We start from the raw sequence: 16,886 nt of genomic DNA on the forward strand, positions 1-16,886 counted from the left end.
GTTTTTTTTTTTTTAGTTAAAGTTTGAAATTAAGTTTGAAAAATTAAGTACCAAAGAAAATGATGATTGTAATGATAATGATGTGCAGATAATTAATGATAATGCAAATAATGTTATTGATGTGAAAATTCACAAACCAAGACCAATTATTGTCAAACCTGACATTAAATTTAACGATTTCATGAAGAAATTAAAAGATGATGTACAATATGAATTTGCTGGTAAGGTCAATGGGGACTTCTTAAAAATATTTCCAGAAAATGAGGATGCCCACCGGGCCATCACAAGTTACTTAGACTCAAAACAAATTGACCACTATGTAATTCTGGCCAAAATGGACAAACCTTTAAAGGTTGTTATTCGCGGATTACCAATAGACTGCCCTGTCGAAGATATACATAAAGAACTAACTCACCAGGGCTACAAAGTGCGTCGTGTGGCGCAGATGCACAAAATAAAAACTAGGGTCCCCATGCCCTTATACCAGGTTCAAATTGAAAAAGCCCCAGGGGCTGAAAAAATATATGACTTGACTAAATTTCTTGGTTTTTATGTTTCTGTTAAAGTGTATCAAGTGAACGGAAGTGTTGCACAGTGTCATAACTGTCAACACTTCCATCACTCCTCTGACACATGTAAACTTAAACCTAGGTGTGTGAAGTGTGCAGGGGCGCACAAAACTGAGGATTGTACAGAAAAATTCCTAGCCAAACCACGCTGTTGCAATTGTCTACAAGAAGGGCACCCGGCTAACTACCGTGGTTGTCCTAAATTTCCTACCAACCAGCCCATTAAAGGAGCTGGCAATGTAAATAAGCACGGCCCTACTTCAAAACCAGCCCCAGCTGGGGATAAAAAAATTAAGGACTCTAGTATTAAAGCAGGCATTTCATATGCCAGTGTTGTCAACAAAAGTCATAACACACAGCCTGTCATTTCGGATATGAATGTCAGCAAACATAATGACAATACACGTAACGCTGTTCAGCCCAATGGCTCTAACGACAGCAATAATGATCACGGCCTTGCAGGCCTGCTCGATGTTGCAAAATTAATTAAAGAAGTTGTCAATATTTTTAAAGGTTGTTCTATTGTAAATATCTTAAAGAAAATATCTGCTAAACTACCTGAAATCCATAAAACTGAAAATGCTATTGATAAATTGTTTATTTTATTTGAACTTTTTGAAGATGTATTTGGTTCTAATTGTAATAATAATGTATAATGTTTTTACTCATCTGCACATCATTACATGGAACTGTAATGGACTGTCCCAAAAAATCTTAGAATTAAGGGACTTTATAAATGAGCATGACCCAGATATTATGTTCCTCCAAGAACACAAGCTTGGCCCTGCCACCCCAATCTTCGTTCAAAACTATGCTGTGCATAGATCTAACAGGCCACCAACCACTCTCCACCCCAGGGGGGGTGGAACTGCACTACTGATTAAACGCTGTATTCCCCACTCACCAATTCCAATACCACAGCTTTCGGTCGTTGAGGCCTCAGCTATCTCTCTCACTACAAACACCTCAACAACATACACTTTTGTCTCCACCTACATACCACCAGGACGTAATGCTGAATCAGTCCTGGCTGACTTACAAATTTTACTCACTCTTGGCAAACATATCATCATAGGTGGAGATCTAAATGCACGACACAGAGCATGGAACTGCTATAACTCAAATGACAATGGACGTGTAATCTTTAATTTGGCTACCTCTGCCCAGTTACACATAGCAGCTCCTAAAACCCCAACACGGTACACTACTAAGTCTACTGGAATCTCAGACTTCTTCCTGCTCGGAAATACCAGTATCCCACTGGATATTTCCGTGCTGGATGAATTATCATCTGACCACAATCCGGTTCGTATGATTCTGGACATTAGTAGTTATACCACAACAGACACCAGAGCCTTCAGAACTCTCTGGCGTGATTACGCCAAAGCTCTAAACAACATCCCATACACACTGGGGACCACATTGATAGTTTAATTCAGGAATTTACCACCAAAATAAATGATAATTCTCTGTGGAAAGCTATTAGAAGGTACACCAAATGCCACAATAACATTCCGCCCCTTAAAGGCCCACAAAGGATCTTCTACACTGAAACTGAGAAAGAAGAATTACTTGCACAGCTCCTGGAATCTCAGTTTTGCACTAACAACATTCAAGACCCCCAAACAGATATACTTGTCAACTACTTTCACTCCATGCTCCCAACAAATCCATACGCTAACAACATCCCTCCTGTCATGCCTTCGGAGGTGACTAGCTATGTCAATAAAATCAAGAAGAGAAGTCCTGGCCTAGATGGAATCACGAATGAAATGATTAAGAAACTACCTACCAAGATCATCTTTTTCCTCTGCAAAACCTTCAATAAAATGCTTCTGTTACAACACTACCCTGCCTTCTGGAAAACTGCCAAGATAATTCCCATACTAAAACCTGGTAAACCTTCATCCAGTCCTGAATCCTATAGACCCATTAGTCTACTCTCTTCGCTAAGCAAGGTCTTTGAAGCTGTACTCCTCAATAGAATTAACAACTATCTGGAAAGCAACATCATCATTCCCTACCAGTTTGGATTCCGAAAAGACCTTGGCACCACCAACCAGCTATACAGAATCGTGGAACTCATCTCAGAGGGATTTCAGAACCGAAGAGTCACTGGAGGAGTCTTTATTGACATAGCAAAAGCCTTCGACAGAGTTTGGCTTGAGGCACTCACCTACAAATTACACAGCCTGGGTTTCCCTGGCTACATCATAAACATCACTAAGTCCTACCTAGCAGGTAGAAACTTTGTCGTTCACGTATCTGGTACAAACTCTACACCTCACCCCATCAGGGCTGGGGTCCCACAAGGGTCCCTTTTAGGACCCACATACTTCAATATCTACGTGAACGACATCCCAACATCACACGACATAACATTAGCCATGTATGCTGATGATACTGCTATCCTATCACAAAGTGCATTTGCTGGTTCAGTTATACAACGATTACAAAAATACATACATTCACTAGAGGCTTGGCTGATCAGATGGAAAATTCAAATCAATATCAACAAAACTCAAGCAATAATGTTCACCAGAAAACAAAAATTCAAGTCTAACCTGAAATTCTATGGAAACTCCATCCCCTGGGCCAAGCAGGTCCCTTATCTAGGGGTGATCCTCAGTAAGACACTCTCGTGGAACCCACACATTACAGCTAGTATACAAAAGTTTCGAGCTCGTAAAGCTAGACTCTACCCCTTAATTTCTCGAAACAGTGTTTTATCTGTCGATAACAAACTGCTCATTTATAAAACCATTATGCGTCCATTACTCTGTTATGCTTGCCCTGTCTGGGCTTATGCTTGCAATCGATATCGTGGAAAACTACAAATTGCTCAAAATATCATGCTTCGGCAGATTGTTAATGCTCCCTGGTACATCAGGAACAACCGTATTCATGAGGAACTTGGTGTATGTATGCCAAGGTCCTTTTATTATAAAATAGCAAAAAAATTCCACATGAAACAAAGTACCCTAACCAACTTTGCCATTAAGATTGCAACATATGATTTTAATGATCTGAATAACAAAGACAGGCCGCTGGCCTTACTAAATATTTGGATTATGTAACTGTGTACTAGTTTATATCTCTCTTATTTATATTATACTGTTTTCTTTATATGGTGTACAGTAGCTTCAATGTTATCTTACTGCTTATCTATTCTTCGGCACCAAAATCTTCACACTTCTCTGTCCATGTATTAACACATTCCTTTCCAGGACAATTCACCAGCTCGACTGCTTTCTGGCCTTGTTTATTCTAAAAGAAAAAATGAGTTCAGGCTCAATTTAAAAAAGGAAAAAAAAATTAAAAATGAATTAAAAAAATATTAGATAAAATAAATAAATAAAACAAAATTTAAAAAAAAAAATTACAAAAGTAATATAAAAAAGAAAAAAAAAACTGTTTGATATTCTTTATTTTGGCTAACTGTATTGTGAATCGAAACGTCTAATATGATCTACAAGGTGTAGTGTCTCAGGCACAGGCACCCTGGTGTCTCAAACACCGCTCCACTGGGAAGGCTTATGGCTGGGCTCACGTAATTTTGGTTTGGATTTGCTTCGAGCTGGTTGTCTTTCACGCATCCGGATTCTTGGTAAGCATTTTCAAGCTTTGTTCTTAGCGATTGTTTTCTTTTGATGAAAAATGTCTTGCTTCGAGTTACGTTAAGGATCTCGTAAAGTTTAGGTTTTGTTATGGATTTAGATTTTCTTAGGAATAGGGATTTAATTCATGATATTATTGATAATGGCACTCCGGAGGATAAGTATAAGTTATGGATTAACTTAAATACGCATCGTAATCAAATTCTAAATGGAAAGGTTACTGTTGCTCCTGATATTCTTGATGAAATTTGTAAACTCACTGAAGTCCTTAACTTAGGCATGAAAATGTTCAAAAACGTTGATGAACTTAATGAAAATTTTCCCATTGATAATGAATCTTCTGTTAGTAAGCCTAGTACTAGTAAACCAACTGATTCTCAAAATATGCAAAGCATAATAATACCTCCCGATAATATTCAGAAGGCTACTGCTGATAAACAGAAAGAGTAATGGATCTATCCCAAAAAGACCCACAAACGCAATCTTAGCGAAGATAGCAATCATTCAACCACATCTGTTAAAAATAAATATTCCGCTCTCCCTAACGAAGACGATATGGATGTTCAAGTCATCAGTTCTCAGAATTCTCAAGATAGTGAAGGATTCGTTAAACCCAGAAAAACCGCTAATAGAATACCTCCTATAATCATTTCGGACGTAAACGATTGGAAAAAACTCCGCGATGAAATTAAGAAACTAATTCCCAAATGGAATGCAACTTTAAAGGCACTGATATACACATCAAAGTTAAAAGTTCAGATGATTACAGATTAATCACTAAATTCTTAGATGATAAAACTATCTCGTATCACACATTTCCTCTGCCAACTGAAAAACCATACGCGCTGTGATTAAAAAACTCCCAGCACACACTAAAACAGAAGACATCTTTGAAGAGTTAACTGAAAAAGGAATCCCAGTTAAAGCTGTTAAGCAGTTCACCAAGAAAATTAATGGCGAAATTGTCAAAATGCCCACCTTCTTAGTGGAAGTAAAAAGAAGCATCGAAGGGAAAAATATTTATAAAATTACACATATCCTAGATTTAGGAATTAAAGTTGTTAGCTTCAAAACTACGCCAGGTCCGACACAGTGTCACAACTGTCAAAGGTATGGTCATAGTAAAATGCACTGCAAGCATAAAACGCGCTGCCTAAAATGTGGCCAAAATCATGCTACGTATACTTGTACTAAAGATAAAAATCTACCTGGTACCTGTGCCCTTTGCGGAGGTCCGCATATAAGTTCTTATCGTGGGTGTGAAATGCACCCTGATAATATAAAAGAGAAGATAGCCCAGCAGAAATCAAGAGAAGAAAATCGTAATACCAGAAGAAATAACCCACCCCCACCTCCAAGGGACTTAGAAAATTTTCCGCCGCTTCCTACTCAAAATCAAACCCAAAATGTTGAAAATAATAACAACGAAAATAATACAAATCAAACCAATCGGAACACAGAAAGTTCAGGAGAAGCACAAAACTCCGCCCCCGGATTCATATTATGGCTAAAAAACTTATTCAACCAAGGCAAATTACTTTTCCAAAAATTTATGACAGCAAAATCACTAATTGACAAAATCCAAATCGGATTTGAAGCATTTGAACTCTTAAGCAATATGAACTATGAATTCTAATCCTTATATTAATGTTACTAGTTATCATATCACTGCCTCGAGTAGTTTAAATGTCGCATATTTTAACGCAAATGGTATAAAAAATAAAAATACCGAGATACTTAATTACATTAATCGTCATGATATTGATATTTTTCTCGCTAACGAAACCCATCTCAGAGCATGTGACAAATTTAAAATACAAGGATTTAGAACTTATCGTTCTGACCGCTCTCATAATAGAGGAGGCGGGACTTTGATTCTTGTTAAAAATTATCTTCGCTCCACTCCATTTAGTGGTTTTTATCTCTGCCTACAATCCACCAAGGAACACCATCAGTGGTCACGATCTCATCAGCTTTAGCAACATCGCTTTTCCGGTTGTCATAGCCGGCGACCTTAATGCCAAACATAATTCATGGAACTCAAGAATCAGGAACACTAATGGTAACATACTCTATAATTTCGCACTAAATAACGATCTCAGAATTTATGGCCCTACTGACCCTACCCGTTACCACCATACAGGTACAGCTGATGTTCTTGACATTGTCATTACGAAAAATATTCTTCAAATTCCATATCTTAAAGTGAATAATGAAATGAGTTCAGATCACCTTCCAGTCAATTTCACATTTTATGGATAAGAAAGGTCACTCCCTCTCAAAAGCATCGCTAACTGGACTAAATTTAAGGAAATCCTTGAAACACTACCTGTACATCCGGTTTTAGCTGATATTTCACACATCGAAGAACAAATCACTAAAATCAACAGAAGAATTAACACTGCTATTATCAATTCTACTACTTTTAAAGAATATCAGAAGCCCAAATTACCTGACTACTTAATTGATAAAATTAAAGACAAAAATAGGACTGCCAAGTAATGGAGAAGGACAGCTGATCCTACTATTAAAAACGAATTAAATAGAAAAATCCGTGAAATTCAAGAAGCTATCTCTGAATATAGGTCAAATTCTTGGGATGATCTTGATTCCATGGACTTTAACCCAGGAACTGTCTGGAAAATTGCAAAAACACTCCGTAAAAATCAAGACTATAATATTGGTCCAATTAACACTAATTATGGCATCGCCTACTCTGAAAAAGATATTGCAGAATCTCTTGCCGCCCATCTGGAAAATACTTTTACTAACAACAATTATTACAATGAGGAAATAGAAGAGGATGTTTATAATTTTAATATTCACCTCTCGGACCGTATTGGTAATGAGCATATTAATCCCACCTCACCTAATGAAATTTATGACATAATCAAAAATCTAAAAATCAGAAAAGCTCCGGGTTTCGACGGGATTTCAAATAAAATTCTAAAAATTCTGCCTAAAAGCTACATTGTCCTAACAACTAATATCATAAATGCGTGTCTCAGGTTAAACTATTTTCCACAGCAGTGGAAACATGCAAATATTGTTACTTTCCTTAAACCGGGGAAAAATCCAAGAGAGCTTAACTCATACCGTCCAATTAGTCTGCTTCCTGGGCTGGGCAAAGTTTTCGAAAGGGTCATACAAAGAAGACTTACAAAGCACCTTCAAGATAAAAATATCATAAATAGTGAACAATTAGGCTTCAGAACTGGACACAGTACTGTTCATCAACTGCTTAATGTAACAGAGTATATCGCTGATTCATTCGTTAAAAAGAATACAATTGCAAGTTGTTTTTTGGACTTAGAAAAAGCATTTGACAAGGTGTGGCATGATGGTTTAATTTACAAGCTACACCTTGCTCATCTGCCAATTAACTTCATTAAACTTCTAAAAAGTTATCTGAGAAACCGTACCTTTCAAGTAAAAATTAACAACACTTATTCTACGAAGAAATATATCAAAAGCGGAATTCCACAAGGAAGTGTTCTTGGACCCAGTCTTTTTTGCATTTATACAAATGACATGCCCGTCCCACTTAATTCAAAAATAGTTAAGTTTGCTGATGATACAGCGATATTGACCAGATCAGTGAAACCACAACTTGCTGTTGATAAGCTTGAAATTGCAGTGAATCACGTTGTGCATTACCTTAAATCATGGAGACTCAGCATTAATCCCTCTAAAAGCAACATTCTACTTTTTCGCCGACATCGAAGATTCACCCCAGTTGAAGTGAACATTAAAATTAATAATCAAGAAGTTCCTGTGGTTAACAGCACTAAATATTTAGGTATCTATTTTGATTCACAATTGCTCTTTAAAGAGCATTCCGAATATGCACTCAGAAAAGCGACTGTCGCAAAAATTGCTCTTCAACCCTTGATTGGCAGAAAATCCAAGTTAAATGTGAGAATTAAAAAGAAAATATATATTACACTTATTCGTCCGATACTTCTGTACGCTATCCCTGTTTGGGCCACCGTTTATAAAACCTACAGAAGACTACAAATTTTTCAAAATAAAATTCTACGCGATATCATCAATGCGCCGTGGTTTGTCAGAAACTTACAGATTCATAAAGAATTGAAGATCCGGCCCGTTCCTGATGAGATACTCACTACAAGCCACAATTTCTTTCAAAAAATAGCTAACTCAAGATATGACCATATAAGGGAGCTAATTAATTATGATCCTACCCTGGAATGTGCTGCAAAAAGGCCCAGAAGCATCTTCTAATGTGAAGTGGTGAATTGTAAATAGTGTATATAAACAATTTTATTATATGAGACTGTACAATATCCCACAGCATCGGACTTTGGATTAAAGCTCACTTATTCTTCGTATTTTCAACTACCTCAGATGAACATTGCGACATCCTAATGGATAATGGCATTGCTCTTTGGTAGCTTTTTATATTTTTTATGTTCAATTTGTTTTCTACTACTTATGATTGACTTTGCGACACCCAAATGGGTAATGGCTTAGCTCATAGGTATCTGCTTTTGTGTACATATTGTGTATATAGAGAAATTCACCACTTCGCGTTTTGAGAATAACAGCTACAGAGTACAAGATTAAAACCACTGTCTGTTGGTTGATCAAGTGTTCTCTTGCTGTTTCATTGTGTATACATTTAATTTACTATGCTTTACAAGTATTGTGTGTCTTCAAGTGTGAATTCTTCATTTTCACTTTATTATTTGACTGTGCTTACCTGCAAGTACTGATTTCTTTTTCCACCGGAGTGTGAACTTTCAAGAAACATTGGCCGAGGTCAGTTTACGGGAGGGTGACTCCTGTCGTAACTGCCGCCGACCTACGACGTTTCAAGCCACACCCACTGGGTAGAACTCATTGCAGTTCAGCCTGGCAAGTGCCATTTGATTTAAATTATGAAATTCAAAGTATTAGTGATTTAATTATGATTGTTCATCACTAGTTTACTACATAACTTAATATATTTTCATATTTTATTGCCAGCTCTAACAGTTTCCCAGATGCACTTCTAAATTCTAAATTTCATTGTGTACTCATGTACTATTCTAGCTCCGCCTATAGAGGCGCGGCGGTTACCGCCTTATTCTCATTTTTCCAAGCCTTAGGGCAATACCATGACAGGCAGTTAAAGCAGTGGGCTGCTAAATGCTGTCTAAATCAGATAACTGAACTGAACTGCTTATGGCTGCTAGTGCTTGTACTTACTTATTTCTACTTGCATGTAACTCTGTGTGTATCTCTGCATATCTTAGTAATAAATATTTGCTTTGCAAACCACGGCATTTTCTATGTTTAACAGCAGAGCGTGGTTCCTTCAAAAGTTAGAATTCGCTGATATTTTCCCTAATTGAACCTTCAGTGTAATAATTTATCCTTCGCGTGATTTTGATTTGGTGTATCGTGAATGATGGCTTTTTCTGGAGTTGAAAGGGAAGCTTTTGGTGTAGCGCCATTTGATTGTGTTAATAACTTTACTGTTTGGTGTCGAAGAGTTCGAGCAGTATTTACGGCAAGGGAATTGGAAACAGAATCAGTTGCGGACAAAGTTGCAGATGTTTTGAAATCAAAAAATGCTTATGCCTTAATACTTGCGCTTCTAAGTGATAATGTTATTGCTTCTCTTCAACGTGAAGACACTGCATGTAAAATATGGAAGAAACTACAAGCTACGTATAGCGCTAAAGGTGCAGTGAGTCAAATTTTAACGCGTAAACGTTTAGCTACCATAAGGAAATCCAAGGATGTGTCAATGAGACAGCATATCGACAGCATAATGAACCTGGTGAGTAGTCTACGCGTCTCTGGCTCTGAAATAAGTGACTTTGATATTATTATTTACATTTTAATGTCTTTGCCAAAGGAATATGAAAATATTAAGGCATCTCTCGAAAATCAGCCAAGCAATAATTTTAGATTTTGTTACAAGTAGACTTATTGATTGTGAATCTCTTATGTTTAATTATAAAAATGAAAATAAGTATTCTAAACCAAATACAGATAACTCTGTTTTTATTAGTGCTCGTAAAGAATTGTTTTGTACTTATTGTAAAAGAAAAGGACATTCTGTTAAATTTTGTAGGAAAAAGAATTGCGTCTGTCATAATTGTGGGAAAACTGGTCATTTTAAAAGTGAATGTTTTGATAATTCTAAAAAGCAGGCAAATTCAAATAGTAATAAGTATGCATCCCCTGCAATATCTTTTATGGCTGGAAATCTTGTGAATGATCAATTTATTATTGATTCTGGTTCAACTTCTCATATGTCTTCTCACAAGGAATGGTTTACCTCAATTAAGCCTAAGACTGGAACTGTTAAGTGCGCGTCTAAGTCGGCGGTTTTAGAAGTGGAAGGAATTGGTGATATTTGCGGTAAAACTAAGAATGGTGTTGAAATAATGTTAAAAGATGTTCTTTACGTTCCCAAATTAAACGGACAATTAATTTCTGTAAAAAATATTGAAGCATCAGGTTTGAGCGCAATTTTTAAAAATGAAATAGTTTACATTGAACACAGAAACAAGCGTTTTGGATTTGGATATTTGGACAAATGCGGACAATATTTTAGTGATTTTTCACCAAATTTATTTACAGCTTTAGCAGTAAAGAATGATGATTTATGGCACAGAAGGTTAGGACACTGCTGTGATCAAAAATTAAAACTAATGAATCTTCCTGTAAAAGAATCCTTTTGTGAAGTATGTGTTCGTGCCAAACAAAGTGCTTTGCCTATAGGAAAGGGTCCTCGCATAAAAGAATCCAAACCGCTTATAACTATACACACTGATATATGTGGTCCAATAGAACCTCAAACACTCCATGAGGAAAGGTATTTCATGACTATAATTGATGAGTATTCGAGATTTATGGAAATCAGACTGCTCTAAAGAAAAAGTGACATTGCTGATGAAACTCAAGCTATTCTTTAAATTGAATCCAATAGTTACAAAACTGCGCTGTGACAATGCGAAAGAATATGTCAGTGGAGAATTGCATGAAGTTGCTAAAAGAGCAGGTGTAAAAATAGATCCTGCACCTCCCTATACACCTTTTTTAAATGGTGTTGCTGAACGAGCAAATAGAACTGTACTGGAAAAAGCTAGAGCAATGATATTTGAGGCAAAATTGCCAAAATTTCTTTGGGGGTGAGGCAGTACTTACGGCTGCTTACATAAATAATCGACTCCCAAATAGTTCAATTGAAAATTGTGTTCCTTATTTTTTGAAGTATGGTGAAGATCCTGATTTAACAAACATTCGTGTATTTGGCTGTGATGCTTATACTCTAGTGCCACCATCGCAAAGAAAGAAACTAGATGAAAAATCTGTCAGAATGATATTTGTAGGTTATTCCACAATGGGATATCGTTTAATGATTCCAGAAACAAGACGCATCATTGTTTCCAGAAATGTTAAATTTAATGAAGAAAAGAAGAAAGTAGAAAATCAAAAATATATTCCCAATAGTTCTGATTTGAGTGAAAATGATAACGATAGCATTAAAAATGAAGACCAATCAATTTCAGACACTGATAACGGCGAATTAAATCCTGCAAATAAGAAGGAGGAACAAAGAAAATCTTCAAGAGAAAAGAAGCAGCCATTTGGGTATCCTGATCCTGAGATTTACCAAGTAATGTTTGCACAAGACACTCTGACATTTGAAGATATTGTAAATCTACCACAAGTAGAACAAGAACCATGGAAAAGAGCTATGGACGAGGAAATGAAATCTATGGAAGATAACGACGTCTGGGATCTACAAAGTTTACCCCCTGATAAAAGAGCTATTTCCTGCAAATAGGTTCTACCTAAAAAAACGAGATGGAACTTACAAAGCGAGGCTTGTTGCTCGTGGCTTTATGCAAAAGGAAGGCGTAGATTATACAGAAACGTTTTCTCCAGTGATTAGTATGTGCTCTTTACGTTTAATCCTGGCAATTATCAATAATGAAGGTCTGCAAACGTTTACTTTAGATGTCAAGACAGCTTTCTTGAACGGTAAGTTAGATGAAACCATCTACATGGACCAGCCAAAAGGATATGATGATATGAGTGGTAAGAAATGTAAACTTAAAAAGAGTTTATATGGTCTTAAACAGTCTCCTCGACAATGGTATCAGAAATTTCTTAATTTTGTTATTAAATTAGATTTAAAGCAATTGGACTCTGAATCATGTATTTTCATCAGAAATTTAAATTGTAAGAAAGTAATTATGGCTCTTTATGTAGATGACTTATTAATTGCAGGTTCAGATATAAAAGAAACAAATATTATAATATTATTATCAAATGAATTTAAAATGTCAAAATCTGAAAGTGTCTCAGAATTTTTGGGTATTAGACTGAAATTTGAGTCTGATTGTTTATATATAGATCAGAAACCATATATTGAAAAATTATTTGATAAATTTAAAATGTCTGATTGTAAAACAGCCCAAACTCCCATTGAACCAAAATCTACAGCAGCTGATTTTCAGAAAGGAAATGCATTTCATGGCCCATACAAAGAATAAATTGGATCTTTGCTTTACTTAGCATATATCACAAGGCCAGATATTATTTTTGCAGTAAATTGCTTAAGCCAACTGCAGGAGCATCCTACTGATGTTGCCTGGTGTGCTCTAAAAAGAATTCTTAGGTACTTGAAAAACACCTTAAATTTAAAATTAATATACAAAAGGGGTGATTTGGAAAGGGCAAACTTGTGTTTGTATGTAGATGCAGATTGGGGGGGGGAGATACTCAAGATAGGAAATCAATTACTGGTTACTTTATAATGTTTTCAAACTTTCCTATTATGTGGTGCTGTAACAAACAAAAGTGTATTGCACTTTCATCAACAGAAGCTGAAATAATTGCTTTATGTAAAGGTATTCAAGATGTTTTATGGATAAAAAATGTAGTAAATGAAATTTCCAGTGTTAAAAATGTTTATATTTTTGAGGATAACCAGTCATGTAGCAAAAGTATTGTTAATGAAAACTTTTCAGGTAAGTTGAAACATATAGATATAAAATTAAAGTTCACTCGTAAGACTGTTAAAGAAAATAATATTCGAATTGAATATGTACAATCAGGTTTACAAATTGCAGATATGTTAACTAAGGCTTTGTCCAAAACAAAATTCTATGAACTGTTATCATTGAGCTGTTTAGGAACTTTGGAACTTTGCAGTTATACTGGCATTCAGCAGGAAATTAAAATCCTGCTCTTGCCAGTTCCTGATGTGATCCCATGTGGGGCCTGACAGAGTAGAAACCTGAAAGAAATTTTTTCTCGTGGAGGTAGAAGTGTGCTGGAGAGAGAGAAAGAGAAAAAGAAGCACTTTGCTCCTGTACTGCTACATCTTGAATGGAATCCGCCTAGCAGGGGCCGGAGAAAGAAACTTCGGATGACCTGTGTAAGATAGCCCGAATACTAACTGTTCATTCGTCGGAGCCAGTCATGTGGGAGGTCACCCTCCCAGAAACTGACCCCGATTGATGCTGCTTGAAAACCAGAAAACTGGAACTTAGAATTCTGAACTCAAGAGATGGGCGGAGGTTTTTGTCTTCAGCCAGGATTTCGTAGAAAAGAATGTCCGTGAAATTAGCGGGATTCACATTGATAATATTATTAAAAAAGTTGTTGTTTATTCTGCTGAGGTAGTCCTGAATAGTATCTATTTTCAAGTCGGAGTGGAGGATCTTATTCCGAACATAGTAAGGAGGTTTCGTGATGATTCTTAGCACCTTATTTTGAAGCACTTGGAGTTTGCTAATTTCGTTTGCTTTGTAGTTTGCCCAGGCTGGGGAAGCATACGTGAGAATGGGTCGGATTACAGTTTCATAAATCCTCTTTTTCAGTCTGAGGGTGAGGTTTTCATTCTTTAGGAGAGGAAAAAGCCTGAAAATGATCCCGTGTGCTTTTCCGCTTACTCTAAGCATATGATCCTTCCAATTGTAGTTCTTGTTAAGGGAAACTCCCAGGTAATTAGCTTTATCAACTGTAGGGATGATTTTCCCAAAACGTTTAACCTCAGTTCTGACCCGTTTCCTCTGTCTGCGATTTCGAATGAGTAGAATCTTGGACTTTTCTGGCTGAATGGACGTTTTCCAGTGACTGCACCACCCCTCAATACCAGGGATTTTGGCCTGAATTCTTGACAAGGCATACTCTGGGTTTAGAGACTTGGTGGCTATCGCTGTATCATCAGCGTAGCTGGCTGCGAGAACATTTGAGCTGTTTAAAAATTGTGTAATTCTTTTATGTTTTGTATAACAGGCGATTAAGGGGGAGTGTCACATTCTTGCCACTAGGTGGCGGGCATCTCTTCCTTTACTTTTGCTGTAATTAAGTTCCGAGAAGCAGTAGAGATTGGAACCGCTCAGAGGAGCGTAAAGACTCAGAACTAAAAATGTACTGTCTTAAAATAGTTATCACCTACCTTGTAAATAGTGTATATTAGCTTTTTATTTCAATAAATAATTAAAAGACAAGATGGCTTGCTAATTGTAATAGAAACTCTTACTGGAAAACGTGATTATTAGAAGCCTGGCGTCGAGAACACTGAAGATGCAGCAGGTAAGGAATTTTACATTAATTTTATTGTAAATAGAAGAACCTGATGCAACATTTTTATGGCGCCCGAACAGGGACGCCAGGTTTTTTGAAAAGTTCTAATAAGGTGAATTCAAAAGCTGAATATTAAAATTGAAGATTTTAATACTTGTTCTTGAAGTATTCAGCAAAAGAATAATTTTGTTTTCTAAGTAAGAGTTAAATATTTGTTTTTCATGAGACGTATATTTTTTGTGTAAGTGTTTGAATCTAAGAAAGATAATGGCTGAAGTAGAAAAATTAAAAAAGAAAAGAAGTATCTTAAGAACTGCCGTTACAAAACTATTTAAGAAAATCGAAAGTGAATTAAATAAATCTGAAGGTAGTATTAATGAGCTCGAAGAATTGTTAGAACAGCTTAATGCTAAAACCGAAACGGGATCTAATGCCGATGTAGAAGTTGAACCAATTCTGAGTGTAGATGAATTCGAAATTACAGAACAATATCGTGAGAAGATAACGTTATGGAAATTTAGGCTTAAGAAACGGATTAAGGAACTTATTCATGACTTAAATGCACCGAACACACAGCAAAATATAAAAGATACACCTAATGTTAAATTACCCAAACTTTCGATTCCCGTATTTTATGGGAACAGTAGTCAATGGCTTACTTTTTGGAATAGTTTTGAGTCCTCAATACATAATAACGAATCATTGAACAAAGTAGACAAATTTAATTACCTGAAAGCATATTTAGGAGGAACAGCTTCTAGCTGCGTTCAAGGACTTCCGTTATCGCCAAAACATTATGATTCAGCAATTCAAATCTTACACGACCGGTTTGGAAGGAGAGACATTCTTATTAATGCGCACATGAATAATTTGCTGAATATTGAATCATTAAAAAATGCGAATGACATAAAAACATTTCGTAACTTGTATGATAAAGTACAAACGCAGATTAAATGTCTCGAAGCGTTAGATGTTGTATCGGAATCTTACAGCGCTTTGCTGTGTCCGATGATTTTGAAGTTATTGCCTTCAGAATTAACGCTTGAATTTCATAGAACACAAAATGTTGGCACCGATTATAACATAAAAGATTTAATGTCATTTTTACACGCAGAACTTTCATCCCGCGAACGCACAAGGTCAACGGTTTCGCAACAGCAAAAAGTATAAGATCGGCGACAGTCTTCTTCCCCCCCTGCAACGAAAAGCGCATATGGTCTCTCAAATAGACATAATAAACCAAAGATTCCGACCGCTACAGATTTGTTTACAAAATCCGAATGCAGAGAGGAAAATATGAACTGCGTCTTCTGTAATCAATTTCACAAGACTTATGACTGTAGTTTCGTTTCCGGCTTATCATTACAAGAAAAAAGGGACATTTTAAAAAGAAAATGTGCTTGCTATAAATGCCTAAAATTACACCATTTGGCTCAAAACTGCAGAACAAAAATAACTTGTTCTATTTGTAAAAAACAACATGCAACTATTATGTGTAATAAACAAAATCCTTCTGTCGAGGTTTCGGAAATTAAAAAAGACGAACAGATAGAAAATAAAGTACTTTCAAATCAAGCAGGATGTTCAGAAGTATATTTGCAAACTTTAATTGTTCGCATATATGAAAGAGGGAATAACCAATTTGTTCGAGCGATAATTGACACCGGAAGTCAAAACTCATACATAAGCAGGTATGCAGCAGAAAGGTTACAATTAAGAAGCTTAGGTGAACAAAGTGTAACCCACGGACTTTTCGGTGGCATAGAAGTTTCGGAAAAACATAAACGTTATAGAATAAAATTGGGTAGCGTAGATAAACGGTATAATTGCGAAATCAATGTATTGGATAAAAGAAAAATATGTTCTTCGGTCCCTAAAATCAAAAATATACACTGGATTAGGGAACTTAGAAGAAGAGGAATTTACGTCAGTGATGTTTTTGAAAATTGCAGATTATTTCAGGAGAACCCCCAAGAGATTCATTTGTTGTTAGGGGCAGATGTTGCTGCAAATTTATTTACAGGTAAAATCGAAGTTCTTCCTTGGGGAAGATTAGTTTCTGTAAGTACAAGACTTGGGTGGACAGTCATGGGAAAAGCGAACACTGACAATTATGAAATAGAAAATTCCTTTTCCACGC

General features: G+C 36.2%; 2 protein-coding genes across 3 annotated transcripts in view; one reads left to right on the forward strand and one right to left on the reverse strand.

The window, feature by feature from the left end:
* The window catches only part of LOC118202111 (calcium-binding protein E63-1-like), a 710,926-nt gene that overhangs the window by 376,384 nt on the left and 317,656 nt on the right, over nucleotides 1-16,886 (reverse strand). The window contains exon 2 of one of the 2 annotated variants that reach the window (XM_085821631.1): nucleotides 3,728-3,836. The exons of the other annotated variant lie outside the window; for it this stretch is intronic. The gene's annotated coding sequence lies outside the window, so the exon portion shown is untranslated. The remainder of the gene's footprint in view (nucleotides 1-3,727; nucleotides 3,837-16,886) is intronic. 2 annotated transcript variants of the gene reach the window in all.
* LOC118179632 (uncharacterized) overlaps nucleotides 1-16,886 on the forward strand; it is a 75,495-nt gene that overhangs the window by 23,827 nt on the left and 34,782 nt on the right. The gene's annotated exons all lie outside the window — the stretch shown is intronic.

This window comes from Stegodyphus dumicola, chromosome 8, assembly GCF_044657685.1.
Source record: "Stegodyphus dumicola isolate Sdum_Otavi_A_Nest chromosome 8, ASM4465768v1".
In the NCBI taxonomy this organism is placed as follows: Eukaryota; Metazoa; Arthropoda; class Arachnida; order Araneae; family Eresidae; genus Stegodyphus; species Stegodyphus dumicola.